The sequence below is a fragment of the Prionailurus viverrinus genome, chromosome C2 (assembly GCF_022837055.1).
Source record: "Prionailurus viverrinus isolate Anna chromosome C2, UM_Priviv_1.0, whole genome shotgun sequence".
NCBI lineage: Eukaryota > Metazoa > Chordata > Mammalia > Carnivora > Felidae > Prionailurus > Prionailurus viverrinus.
In genome coordinates this window covers 29,324,000-29,337,701 of record NC_062569.1, presented here as the reverse complement: position 1 = coordinate 29,337,701, position 13,702 = coordinate 29,324,000, and the positions used below count along the sequence as shown (strand labels likewise).

The 13,702-nt window shown below is 40.5% G+C and overlaps 1 protein-coding gene, 1 long non-coding RNA gene and 1 other non-coding gene across 7 annotated transcripts in view; 1 reads left to right on the top strand and 2 right to left on the bottom strand.

The window, feature by feature from the left end:
• The window catches only part of TMEM108 (transmembrane protein 108), a 366,497-nt gene that overhangs the window by 146,358 nt on the left and 206,437 nt on the right, over positions 1-13,702 (bottom strand). The gene's annotated exons all lie outside the window — the stretch shown is intronic.
• LOC125175624 (uncharacterized) overlaps positions 1-13,702 on the top strand; it is a 115,312-nt gene that overhangs the window by 59,130 nt on the left and 42,480 nt on the right. The gene's annotated exons all lie outside the window — the stretch shown is intronic.
• LOC125175903 (small nucleolar RNA U89) lies at positions 10,086-10,297 on the bottom strand. The gene has a single exon (XR_007156062.1). It is a non-coding gene; the product is annotated as a small nucleolar RNA U89 (small nucleolar RNA).

The window sequence follows — 13,702 nt, the reverse complement described above, 5'->3', positions numbered from 1 at the left end:
AGTATTTGCAAACCATATATCTATAAGGGGTTAATATCCAAGATATATAAATAACTCCAACAACTGAATAGCAAAAAAAAAAATCTGATTAGAAAATGAAAGAAGAATTGACTAGACATTTTTCTAAAGAAAATATAGAAGTGGGTGAAAAGGTCCTTAACATCACTATCCTTAGAGAATTGCAAATCAAAGCCATAACGATGTATTACCTCACACCTTTTAGAATGGCTAGCATTAAAAAGATAAGAGATAAAAAGTGTTGGCAAGAATGTAGAGAAAAGGGAACCCTTGTGTACTGCTGGTGGGATTGCAAATTAGTACAGCCACTTTGGACAAGAGTATGGAGGTTCCTCAAAAAATTTAAAATGGAACTACCATATAATCCAGCAATCCCACTCCTGGTTATATATATCCAAAGGAAACAAAATTACTATGTCAAAGAGATATCTGTATCCTTATGTTCATAGAAACATTATTTACAATAGCCAAGAAATGGAAACAACCTAAGTGTCCACTGACAGATGAATCAATAAAGAAAATGCAGTGTGTATATGTGTGTGTGTGCATGCATGTGCATATGCACGCGCACATACAATGGAATAGTATTCAACCATAAAAAGAGAAATCTTGTCATTTGCAGCAACATGGATGAACCTTGAAGGCATTATGCTAAGTGAAATAAGTGATACAGAAAAAGGAAAATACTGCATGATTTCACTTAGACGTGGGATCTAAAAAAAAAGAACTAAACTCATAGAAAAAGAGATCAGATTTGTGGTAACCAGAGGTGGGGTGGGGGAATTGGATATATGTGGTGAAAGGTACAAACTTCCAGTTATAAGATAAATAAGTAGGGGGATGTAATGTACATGACTGTAATTAACTCTTCTGTATGATATATTTGAACATTACTAAGACAATAAATCTTAAAAGTTCTCATCACATGGAAAAAAAACTTGTTTTCCTTTTGTATCTATATGAGATGATGGAAGTTAACTAAACTTATTGTGGTCATTATTTTGCAATATATGAAAGTCATTATGCTGTACACTTTAAACTTACACAGAGATATGTGCCAATTATATCTCAATAAAACTAAAAGTTAAAAAATGGGCAGAGGAATTAAACAGACGTTTTTCCAAAGATGACATACAGATGGCTAGTAGGTACATGAAAAGGTGCTCAACATCACGAATCATCAGGGAAATACAAATCAAAACCATAATGAAAAACACCTCATATCTGTTAGAATGGCTATCATCAAAAAGATAAGAGATGAGAAGCGTTGACAAGGATGCAGAGAAAAGGGAACCCTTATACACTGATGGTAAGAACGTACACTGATACAGCCACTATGAAAAACAGTATGGAGGTTCCTTGAAAAATTAAAAGTAGTATTATCATATCATCCAGCAACCCCACTTCTGGGTGTATAGTAAAAAAAAAGTGAAAATAGGATCTCAAATATTTGAGATCACTCACATATTCACTGCAGCATTATTCACAATAGCCACAATATGGAAACAACGTGTCAGTCAACAGATAAACAGATAAAGAAGATATAGTATGTATGTGTGTATACACACACACACACACACACACACACACACACACACACACACGAGTATTATTCAGCCACAAGAAAGGACATCTTGCTGCTTGCAACAACATGGATGGACCTTAGGGTATTTTGCTAAGTGAAGTAAGTCGGAGAAAGATAAATACTGTATGATTTCACTTATATGCAGAATCTAAAAAAGCTGAATTCATAGAACAGATTAGAATGATGGTTACCAAGGGTATGGGGTAGGGTGGGGGAAATGGGGAGATGTTGGTCAAAGAGTACAAACTTCCAGTTCTAAGATGAGTAAGTTCCTGAGATCTGATGTACAGCATGGTGAATATAGTTAACAATATTGTATTACATACTTGAAAGTTGCAGAGAGTAAGTAGATATTAAATATTCTCACAACAAAAAATAATGTTATATGATTTGATGCAGGTGTTAGTTAACACTATGGTGGTAATTATTTTGCAATATATAAATGTGTGAAATCAACACACTGTACACCTTAAACTCACACAATGGTATATTTCAATTATATCTCAATAAAGCTGGAAAAAATACATGTAACTATTATATTTTTCATAAACTAAAATTTTCTTATTAAAATGTGTTCTGTACACATAATTACTGAAATTACCATATTATTCAAATAATTTTAAAGTTCTTTATTCCTTAGTGTGAAGAAAATTTTTCACTATAAAACTTAATTTAAAATGAGGGTATTTCCTATAGTTGGGTTTCAAATCAAAGGAACACACCTCTGAAATGTCATCAGTTATGGGATAAATATGATCAGGGTTATCCTGGTGGCATCTAAGTAACCATGGCAACAACTAAGACCCAATAGTTGATGTCATTATTGTAGGAGTCCCTGATGAACTTGAAAACTCATCACTAAGGTCTGACTGCACCCGTGACCCTGCTTCTTTCTCTCTCTGTATAATATGATATGATATGATATAAATAATATATATTATGATATATGATATAATATACACAATATGATATAAATAATATATTATCATATATATTATAATAATATAAATAAATATATATATAAAATTCAATATTATTGGACAGATCCATTGTACCATAGTGTTTTGACTTTCAGATTCAGCAAATTTAACAAACTTTGTTATTCAACCAGTGGTCTGATGGCCATTTGATTCACTTTTCTTCCTCTTCCATTTCTTAAGACATCTTTGGTCTCTGATACACTCACTGCCCCAAATCCTCTGCCAAAATTCAACCAAAATGTCTACTTGTGCAGTTAGCACATGGCCTCAGTGGTTGAAAAACAGGATTTTAGAAGATATATCAAATCATCAAATGCCAAACCACTAGACTTTTCAGATTCCTATATGCTGGGATTGTGGGGGCTTTTACTCTCTATGGAAATTGTACTGAATAGGAAATAAAACTGCTCACGTCATTATGATCTCTAATTACAGAATTAGGGGTCACTAAAAAAATCCTTCATCTTCTCAACTCTCATTTTCTGTTTCCTATTTTTCTCCTCTTTCTCATCTCCTTCCATGACCTTCTACCACCCTTATCTCCTTGAATTTTTTTCATAATAATTCTAGACTCAACTATGATCCCTTTTCTAATAATTCCTTGTATTCCTTTATCTGCATTCTTAATTCTTTATTACTCTCGGACGCTAAACTTATTCAAAATACTCTTTATCGCTTCCATTCTGGACTCCTCCACTGGGTCATATCCTCCTTCTGAGGAAACAAAATAAAAAGCAAAACAGATTTCTTCACCAGTCCCATGACCACATCTTGCATTTTTTTCTTTTGAAATACCATACATACTGAAGGAAAATGAGCTATGTTGGATGAGCTTGGCAATAAGGCATGGTAGCCCCTCAGCAATGAGCCTGTGAGGATGTGAAAGAAGAGCCAACACCAGGCAGGAGGAGGAGGTGGAGACAAATAACTAGCTATAGTAAATGCTGCTGTTGACAACCTGGGAAGTCCAACAGGGATGTGTAATATCTGCCTTAGTCTGGATAGGTGATGAGAGATCAAGTGTGGAGTTTAACCAGTACCCAAGACTCAAGACCAAGGTGGCTTTCCTGTCACAGCTGTGGGTGAACAGTCTGTTGAGGAAAGGCCCTCAAGGCTGAGGATTTATGGGAAACAGAATTCAGTTCCCTAGGGGAAAATGTGGACAGGAGCTTAGTAGGCAATCCTGAGATCGATTTATGGCAGGGTTCTAATGTCCAAGGAAACCGGTGTGCCAGGTAGAGAAACAAAGGCAGAAGTCCAAGGTGAGGGCAGGGGAGAAGACAGCAGGCAAGGCCCTCAGAGACAGCAGCAGGGCATGTGGGGAGAAATGGTTGCTGTAGGACCCAGGAAGCAGCAGTAAAACCTAAGTTCACATCTTTCATGGTCAGTACTCTAGCTTTTCCTCTACAATTCCCTCAGAGCTTTTCTATAATCAACCATAGTGTGAGAGAAACATCCCTGCCCTTTTGCTACTCTGATGCAGCCCAATAGTTTTCCATCTTTATTTACTTCCTGAGATCATTGCCACTCTTTGATGTACAGTGGGGTTGTCCCATTACAATCTCTTTCTCTTGTCATATTAGCTTGAACAAGGCATAAGTGCCGTGACTAGAACATCAGATTCAACACAAATTGTTAAGGTTTCACTTGGCAAGGAAATGTCACAGTTATCCATGCTTCCTACCTGGTCTTTTCCACCTCTACCCTCCCACATCCAGCTGGTACCAAGAACAAACAACTGGATAAGGAGGAGGACTGGCAGTACCCTGAAACATCTCTATCACCTGACAGCCCCATCAACAACCAACCGTGTGACGGTAGCAGCTTTCAATCAATAGCAGGGGTGGGTGCAACATCCTCTGAGGGCTCGATGAAGGCAAATTTAATTCAAGAAATAAGCAGGATGTATACTGGGAGCCAGATTTCGTTTCCCATCCTTTTTCACAGTTGCTATAATAATCTAAGACTTCTAAAAATAAAGCCATAAGGATGGCACAACCAGAGCTTGTTAACTAAGAAATAATGAGGCTAAATGAACTACAGATTCATAGGCTTATAAAAGGAATGGCCCATTGCCTCAAAGGATTGCAACATTTCTGTACCCCAATTTCATCCAGCCAATATCTGACTTGGGAGCCAATACCTCTATCCTGCTACTGTTTATTTCTTTAAGCAGACCCGGAAATGGGTGGTGGTGGACAAAAAGACCAAACACCAGAGCTGCTAAAACAAAATGAGATATACTGCAAGGGAAAGGCTGAAGGAGTTCACTGACTGAAGTTGAAAAACTCCAAGAAGAAAAAACACACAATCAGATGAAACAACTATCCTCAGTGGATCTCACAGTTTCCCACTGCAAGAACTGTGACTTAGGTAAACTATGGGAGGCTGTGACATTCTGAGAAAGATATTGAACTCAGAGTAAGTAGACTTGGGTCCAAGTTCCTTGTGGGATCTTGAGCACATTTGGCTTCTTTGGGTTTCCATTTCCTTAATGGCAACATAGTGACAAAAATGATGCCTATCAACAGGGTTGCCCATATGACAAAAGACATTTGGGATGGGAAACACTTTATGAAGTACAAAAGGCTGGTTGTCATCATCTCCTTGGATTGTGGTGCTGGTTATGGGGACTAATCATTGCCTCTCTCCATGTTTGGAACCAATTAAAACATATATAGAGGAGTCAGAAGTTGTATCAAAAGTCAGCTTTATTACTAGTTAATCTGGATTTAAGAACATGGCTTGACCTGTGACATTTTAGTGTATCTTATACCACACTATCTTCTTTACGTCTTCTGTACTTTTCTTGATTATACTATAAGCTTCTGGTGAGCAGAGATTATGTCTCATATCTCTGTATTCCCAGAGTTTTCCACAGAGCCATACATGTAGCAGACACTCTGAATGATAAAGGATCACATTCATCACATTTATACTCTAATTTCTGTGTGAAGCCTCTCTCTCTACTAGCCTGGGAACTCTTGGACAGAGGGGTTCATGTCCTTTCATTCCCTATGCCTAGCATAATTCCCAGCACACAGTAGGTTCTTTATAAAAGTGACTTGAGGGGCTCCTGGGTGGCTCAGTTGGTTGAGCGGCCGACTACAGCTCAGGTCATAATCTCGTGGTCTGTGAGTGCGAGCCCTGCATCAGGCTCGTGCTGACAGCTCAGAGCCTGGAGCCTGCTTCTGATTTTGTGCCTCCCTCTCTCTCTGCCCCTTCCCTGCATGGTCTTTGTTTCTCTGTCTCTCTCTCTCAAAAATAATAAACATTAAAAAAAAAAGTGACTTGAAAGAAAATGAAAACAGAAGGGTACCAGATTGTCTAGTGCCATCCAGGGGTTGTACAGAGGGAATTTAAGTAGGAAAGTATCCTAAGGATTCCATTCCTGATAGCTTGTTCATTTGGGAAGATTGCTACCTACAAACTGTGAGGATTTTAGACTGTTTTTTCCATAGCAAACTTTAGCTTTTGTCTATTCATCAGGTACCCTGGCTATCTGGGATTCTACACCCTGGATATCTCAATTAGAGTTACTCTGCTAATGTTCTTAGAAGAGAAACACTGTCACTTGATAATTAACTTAGAGCCATGACCAAAGCCTGTGACATCCAATGTTTCAGTGTATAATGCTGACCCTTGTTCTTCTCCCAAGGGATGCACACACCACGAAGTAATTTCCTTTAGGGTTGCTGTTAGAATCAGCTCACAGCACAATACCCAGGCCTCCTGGACAAGTGTAGGAAAACTGGGAGAAATAACATCTCTGCCCCCTGCATCATTAAGCTTCCTGGTAACTAAGGGAGATGCAGTGCTGCCAAGGCTAAGATTGCAGCAGAAGTCAGAATGAGATGGCACATAGAAGGGGTAAGGATCTCAAAACACTATTCTAAGGAGTATTAGTTCAGGGCCTTGCAGAGAATGAGAAAAAAAAGTCTTCCCATACAGATAAACTTTCAGTGCCTCTATGGGGCACATGTACGACATGCAGCTCACTCAACGTCAGTCACTTGAGCAGGGCTGCTCTGGAGTCAGACCCTTTGCTGTCTGTGATTCTCTTTGTGTTTTCTAAGCGCTGAGAAGCTCTGTGAGTCTGATGCCTCGAAAGATGTGCACATGTGTGTACTGTGCTGTGCTCAGCCCTGGACTATGTGTTTTCTGTGGGCACTGGGAGAATTCTCTGATTTTGCCCTTCTGGAACAAATCAGAATAAAGCAACTTTACTTTCAATGTCTTAAAAGGATACAGCAAGTCCTATTTCTTTTTCTTTTTCTTTTTTAAATGTTTTATTTATTTTTGAGACAGAGAGTGACAGAGCATGAGCAGGGGAGGGGCAGAGACAGAGCGAGACACAGAATCTGAAGCAGGCTCCAGGCTCTGAGCTGTCGACACAGAGCCGGACGCGGGGCTCAAACTCACAGACTGTGAGATCATGACCTGAGCCGAAGTCGGATGGTTAACCAACTGAGCCACCCAGGCGCCCCAACAAATCCTATTTCTTAACATGATGGCCAAGAAACTGGTGGGCTAGAGGCAGTCATCTATCCTGGCACAAGGCCCTAGTGCTCTGCCCCACATACCAGGCTCTATACCATACGGCTGATGCAGGACAGGAAGGGCTAAGCGACTTCAAAATCAGTAGTCTGGTGCAACCAATAGAGATCTGTGCAGCCACTTGCATTTGTGGCATTGAGCACTCGAAATGTTGCTAGTATGACTGAGGAAGTGAATTTTAAATTTTTATTCTATTTTCACTAATTTAAATGTAAAAATGAACAACTCAGTTATTATAAAAATTTTAAGAATGTGAATCTCATTTTTCAAGTGTAAATTTTATGAAATATAAATGCAAATCAAGTACTTCTGACAAAATGCAGTGTCAACATTGAGATGTGTTGTTAAGTACAAATTATATGCAGGGTTTCAAAGACCGGGTATGAAAAAAAAAAAAAGAAAGCAAATACTTTACTAATAATTTTTTATATGTTAAAATGAAAATGTTTTGGATATATTGGGTTAAATAAAGTACATCATTAAAATTAATTTCACAATTTCATTTTTTTCCCAATATAGTTACTAGAAAGTCTAAAATTGTGGCTTGTGTTCTATGTCTACGGAACAGTGCTAATCTAGACCACAATTTCACTTCTCTCTACATGACGTCTCACTTGACCAAGAAACCACCAAAGAAACCTATCCATTGCTCCTGACTTCTGTCCAGTTCACTCTATTTTAATACAATGTTTGTTGGAGGTCTTCCATTTGCTGGGCACTGTTCTGTGCTGGAAATATAGCATGATGGCTCTTAGCAGACATTCCAAATGGAGATATAAACAATAAAGATAAAGTGCAAAAAACTCCATCAGCCAACTCTATCATAGCCAACTGCTATGCAGAACTTAAACTAGAGCAACGTGATGGAGAGAGCCAGGTGGTGAGAAAGCTGTTGGGAAGAAGTCTGAGCAGCAGGGAGCCAGTCATGACAGGTGAGGGAGAATGGCCAAAGGCCCCAAGCAAGGAGTAAGTTGGAATACTTGAGGAAGGAAAAGAAAATGAGTGTGACTGGAATACAAGTGTGAAAGGTGGCAGGAAAGGAGATCCTACAATAAACACTGCACCAGGAGTATGTGGAGCCATGTTAAAGTCTCTACCCTCACATCAAATAGGTTTAGATCTTGGACAGTTATCCTCTTAGGATAGCATCAGTTTCTTCATCTGTGAAATGGAGTGGCAATTAGTAAAAGAACTTGCTTTCAATTCTGAAAGCATATGATTTTTCCATATATTCCAAACAATAAAAATCCTGTCCTGGAAAATGAAAGAAAGGGAGCAAATGTAAATATCCTGACCTCTAATCCCTTTCAGGATTTAGCAACTGCTTTTCTGATGCCTCCCTTCCTCTTCCACTCACCATTCTGTTTTTTTTTTTATTTTAAAGAAAAAGAAAATCATTTGATATTTAGCCAACTCATTCTCATACAGTATCAAAGGTAAACTCCTAAATTCCCTGGTATACACACAAGAATGTTTTCCTCTAAAATGTGAACCAGCTTCCTCATAAGAACAATTAGATATCCTGCACAGAGACTGCCCTCCTTCCTTTATAATTATACTATAACTCCCTCAGAAGTCTATAATTTCCTAGCTTTCAGAACTTTGTATTTTTCAAGTACCCACTGACTGGGAAATCTGGATTCTTAGATTGGCAATGACTCTGCCAAAGATTTGCCTATGGGAAAACATTTCCAAGGAGACCACATCTACAAGAGTTACATCTCCAGGGAAAGAATAACATACCCGGTCATACTCATTTATCATCACAATTTAATAATGCACAAGAGAAGCCTATGAGACCACATCAGGGGGAATTTTAAGGACACCTGTAATGAAGGGGCTGCATGATGGATGGTTTCACAATCAGCCTTTCATTGGTCACCTCCAGCTCTTAGAACATACAGACTGATTCTCAATGAATGAGATTTAGGAGAGGGACTAATAGGGGACAGGAGGGAGATACAATAGTTTGTAATATGAAGCATGAAAATGAAAACAAAATCCTAGGAATCAAAGAGAAATGAGGTTTTACTTTAAGTCCAGAGAAATGGGAGGGGTAGGGGAAGGGATGGTGATGGTGGTAAGAATAATAATAACCCAACATTTACGGCACTGTTCCAAATGCTTTGCATGTGTTAAATGTATTAAATGTAATAATTTTTTTTTTCTTAGCGTGTGTGTGAGGGGCAAGAGAGAGGGAGAAAAATAATCTTAAGCAGGCTCCATGCTCGGCACAGAGCCCAATGTGGGCCTTGATCTCAAGACCACGAAATCATGACCTGAGCTGAAATCAAGAGTTGGATGCTTAACCGACTTAGCCACCTAGGCATCCTTCCAATTTTTTTTTTTTTAAGTAATAAAAATTTATTGAGAATTCCTGAGATGGTGGTTACTGCCTCCCAACCTAGAGGGAAGAATCAACACTGTAGGAAATCACTCAGAAATCACACTGTCCCAGCACCTCTGACCAACACAGGAAGGAGCAAAATCATTCCACTGAAAATTGGTCAGGCTTTTTCATCCAAAAAGGTTTGGGAGGACAGATGCAGAAGAGACCATCACATGATACTGGAGGCAGGATGGGGGTGTGCTGGACCCCAAACTTCTCTTCAAAAATCAGGGGAGAAACAGATCCACTTCTTCTCTGGGCATGGAGTTCCTGGTGACCAGGCTCTCATTTCTCACCCTTGATGAGGCTGTCATTGCCCAGGTAAAACTTTCATCCTGTAGGTTCAGCACAAGGTTGTCAACAGTGAAAAAGATATGGTTCTGTGATGTGGCAATCGTCTTGGAGATATTCTAGGATGCCTAGATCATGGCAGTTTGATATAGCCAGGGTTCCTGTTCAGGACTTCTCCAAGGTGAGAAGGTTGGGGTTAAGGGTTTACATAACACCCAGTTTCAATCCCTGGCTCCATCCTTACTATTCCAGCCCTTCTCTTGGGTGTCAGATTCAAGGTTGTGCTCACATAGTTCATGCCTAGTCCCACACTGGTCCCCACCTGTGGGCCCCCCTGCAGGCAACTGCCAGAAACTTGATGCAGCAGCAGAAATGGAGGCAAGGCCAGCTATGTCACTAATTTAAACTGCTTAAACCAGTGCCTGGCACATCCAAGGACCCACAGATCCAGGAATACAATGTTGTATCTCTGTCCCTCATGATGGGGTGTGATCTGCACTCTTACCAGAGCTCACAAGAGAAACTAACCTCATGTTGGCCTCTGTGGGGCTTTGCTTGATATCGTATCCTTGCTAGGCCTCTTTTCCTTTTCATGCCCACTTCCCATGCTCCTGTAGGTTTCCTGGGAACTGCTTCCTAACACGTTGCTTGTCTAAGGGCTCAAAGACTCTTTATCTAAGGGCTTAAGGTCTTCCAGGGAGCCCAACCCGTGACACTCACCAAAAGAGAATGAGTCTTGACAATATGAGACCAACAGTGAAATGTGGGACATTTTTCCCCTGATTGAATTTCTAGAGCTAAGCTATTTAAGAATTAGGTTTTATTTTTTAGCTCAATTATTCTGGATTTACCACAGGTCAAAATAACAATAAGATATCAAAGAAATAATATGACTGCATTTTTCTGAGCCTTATTTTCCACCTTCAGGACTTCTCCTATGCCATGGTAAGCTGCTTAGATGTGACCCCATGTGTTCAGACAAGAAAGCTGCCCAGCTACTCAAGCTTCCTTTCAAGCTGGCACTCCCTAACCCTGGGGGGCTGTTCATGCCTCATAATGACCTGCAGGCCAGAGTTGGAATCTTAATAAATTACCACCCTTATTAAGTGCCCCACTTTGCAGCTTCCAACTCTCCCCTTTTTATTCATCTCTTTGTTGTAACCTGGGATGCTAGGGATGACCTAGCAGGTACTCAGGGCATGGTCTTTTATCTAGGTAACTCCTGAACCCTTGCTTCTCTGCCTTTAGGGGAAAGTGGGCACATTCTCATTTCTTCATCTAACCAAGGAATTTCAAAGTAAACTACATTTTTTTTAATCTCAAAGGGCTCTTGTGCTCTCTCCTATGCCCTCTTATAATTAGCAGACCTCACAGCAGCTTGCACATAGCCTGAGCTCTGTCCTGTGGGGAGACAGTTGTTTGACTTTGAGAGAACATCTCAGGGAAATCATTATACTCACTGTTAAACAAACTCACTGATGAGAGGACACAGGAATCTCATTCTTGCTTCTTCTCATCAGACATGGCACAATTATGTACCCAGCACTAGTATTCACTGGCAAGGTTAGAAACATACCCTGGGCACCAGTTACATATAGACATGGGAATCACATCTGGATCTGTTCCTGCCTTGAGGGCTCACCATCAGTGTGCACCTCATGTCCTCTGAAGCTCACAGCCCTATAGTAAAACCTTCCTGGGAGCTTTTATACCAGCCCAAACCACTCTTTTTTTTTTTTTTTTTAAACACTCAGCCTTTTGTCTACTACCAACTACTGTCTTCTCTTGCCCTTACTTTATGGTAAAACTTTTATTAAAAAAGCTGTACCAAACTCAGTAGTTCATTTCCTCACACCGTACTCACTCTTGGACCCACAACCACTCCCTACTGAGTACCTGTTTTTTTTTTTTTTTTTTGCTTTCTTTTTTCTTTTTTCTTTTTTTTTTTTTTTAAATTTTTTTTTTCAATATTTATTTATTTTGGGAACAGAGAGAGACAGAGCATGAACGGGGGAGGGGCAGAGAGAGAGGGAGACACAGAATCGGAAACAGACTCCAGGCTCTGAGCCATCAGCCCAGAGCCCGACGCGGGGCTCGAACTCACAGACCGCGAGATCGTGACCTGGCTGAAGTCGGACGCTTTAACCGACTGCGCCACCCAGGCACCCCCTGAGTACCTGTTTTGAACTGGGCACTGTACTTATATTAATGACTCTATAAAATACAGGAATATTATGCTATAGGCAGTTGAATGATGGTCTCTCAAGTTATGACACTAGTAGTTAAGATGGCAGAGTAGTAAGGGGACCCTGGGCTTGTCTCATCCCTCAAACACAGCTAGATCAACATCAAACCATTTTGAATACCTAGGAAATTGATCTGAGGACTAACAGAACAATCTGCATAATTTGAGGGAGAGAACACAGGAGGTACATAGTGCAGAGAGGTGAACTGGGGGAGAGAAGAGCCTTGGTGCTGTAGAGGGAAGGGAGCCCTTTGTGTGGAGAGCAGAAAGACCGGCGGGCAGGGTAGGAGAGTGGGCAGCCCATTGGGTTTGTGCAAGAAGCACTCTCCTGAAAGCAGATAGATGGAAAGAGTAAAAATGCGCAGGGGACTGCACAAAAAAATGGTTCCCCAAACCACTGATAGGGGAAAAAGGAGAGGGTTTCAATATCACCAGTTTTTATAAACAGTGGAGCAGAGTCTGAAGTTTCAGAGGTCTGTGCCTGGTGGTGCTCTGGTGAGGAAGCATGATGTAGCCCCGGGAGTGGGCAGCAGGATCTAAGGATCCCCTTGGTTGCAAGGGGAGAAGCACTTCCCCTTCTTGGAGTGCATTTGGTAGAGGTGATACAGCCTTTCCACAGGCAAAAGACCCAGCAGGTGCCATCAAGCTGCCACATTCCCCATATGGGAACAAAGACTCTGGCTGAGGGCAGCAAACCCTGGTGCTGCTTGTGTGTTGTGATTTACCATAAACTCTAAGCTGCTGCTACTGTGCAGTCACATGACTGTTTCCTAAGATAAGCCTGCACCAGTCAATGTCGGGATCACTAGAGGATCACTGTGGGTCCGAGCTGCTGGGGTCTCTGAAGTGTGGGGTTTTGAAATACAGCCATGCCTGAGATAAAACTCTGGATGGAGGGAGGTGCCGCCTGGTAGGCAGACAGCTCAGATAGGCAGGGGGAAGGCAAGGAGCTGATGGAAGGGGCAGACACAGGAAGGGTGATTCACCGCATGTCTGTGAGGGTGCAAACATCACGCTCTAGAGACTAGAGAGGAGGATGAAGCCATTTTCAGTATTAGCCCAACATGGATGCACCCCAGTGAGCTAAATAGTGCCAACAAGTGGAGGAGGCAGCTCTACTCCCTGTACCCTCCAGGCACATCTCCATTAGGGCAAGTTGACCTAAGAATCAGAGCACCAGCCCCTTCCCCCCAAACACCAGCAAAAATCCTTTCCATGCGCTTAGTCTACTGTACAATAGACTGCTGCATAGTTTCAGTTCTACGGGAAAGCAGATCTAGCTTCATTTGGGTTTTATTTTTTATTTTTTTTTGCTTGATCAGTTTTTTTCTGTTTTGTTTTCTTTGATACAGAAAGAGCAAAATTTTTATTTTATTATATTTAATTTTTCTAATTTTTAATTTTTTTCTGTTCTTTTCTTTTTTCTATCAAGCTTCTCTTAACAAGCAGACTAAAACACACCTAAGATCTTAACAAGCAGACTAAAACCCACCTAAGATATAGCTTCCTTTATTTGATTTTTTAAAAAATTTAAAACTTATATTTCATTCTATTATTACGGTATTTTCCTCCTCCAAAATCATAAGATAGAGGAATTCACTTCAAAAAAAAAAACAGGAAGAAATGATGGCAAAGGG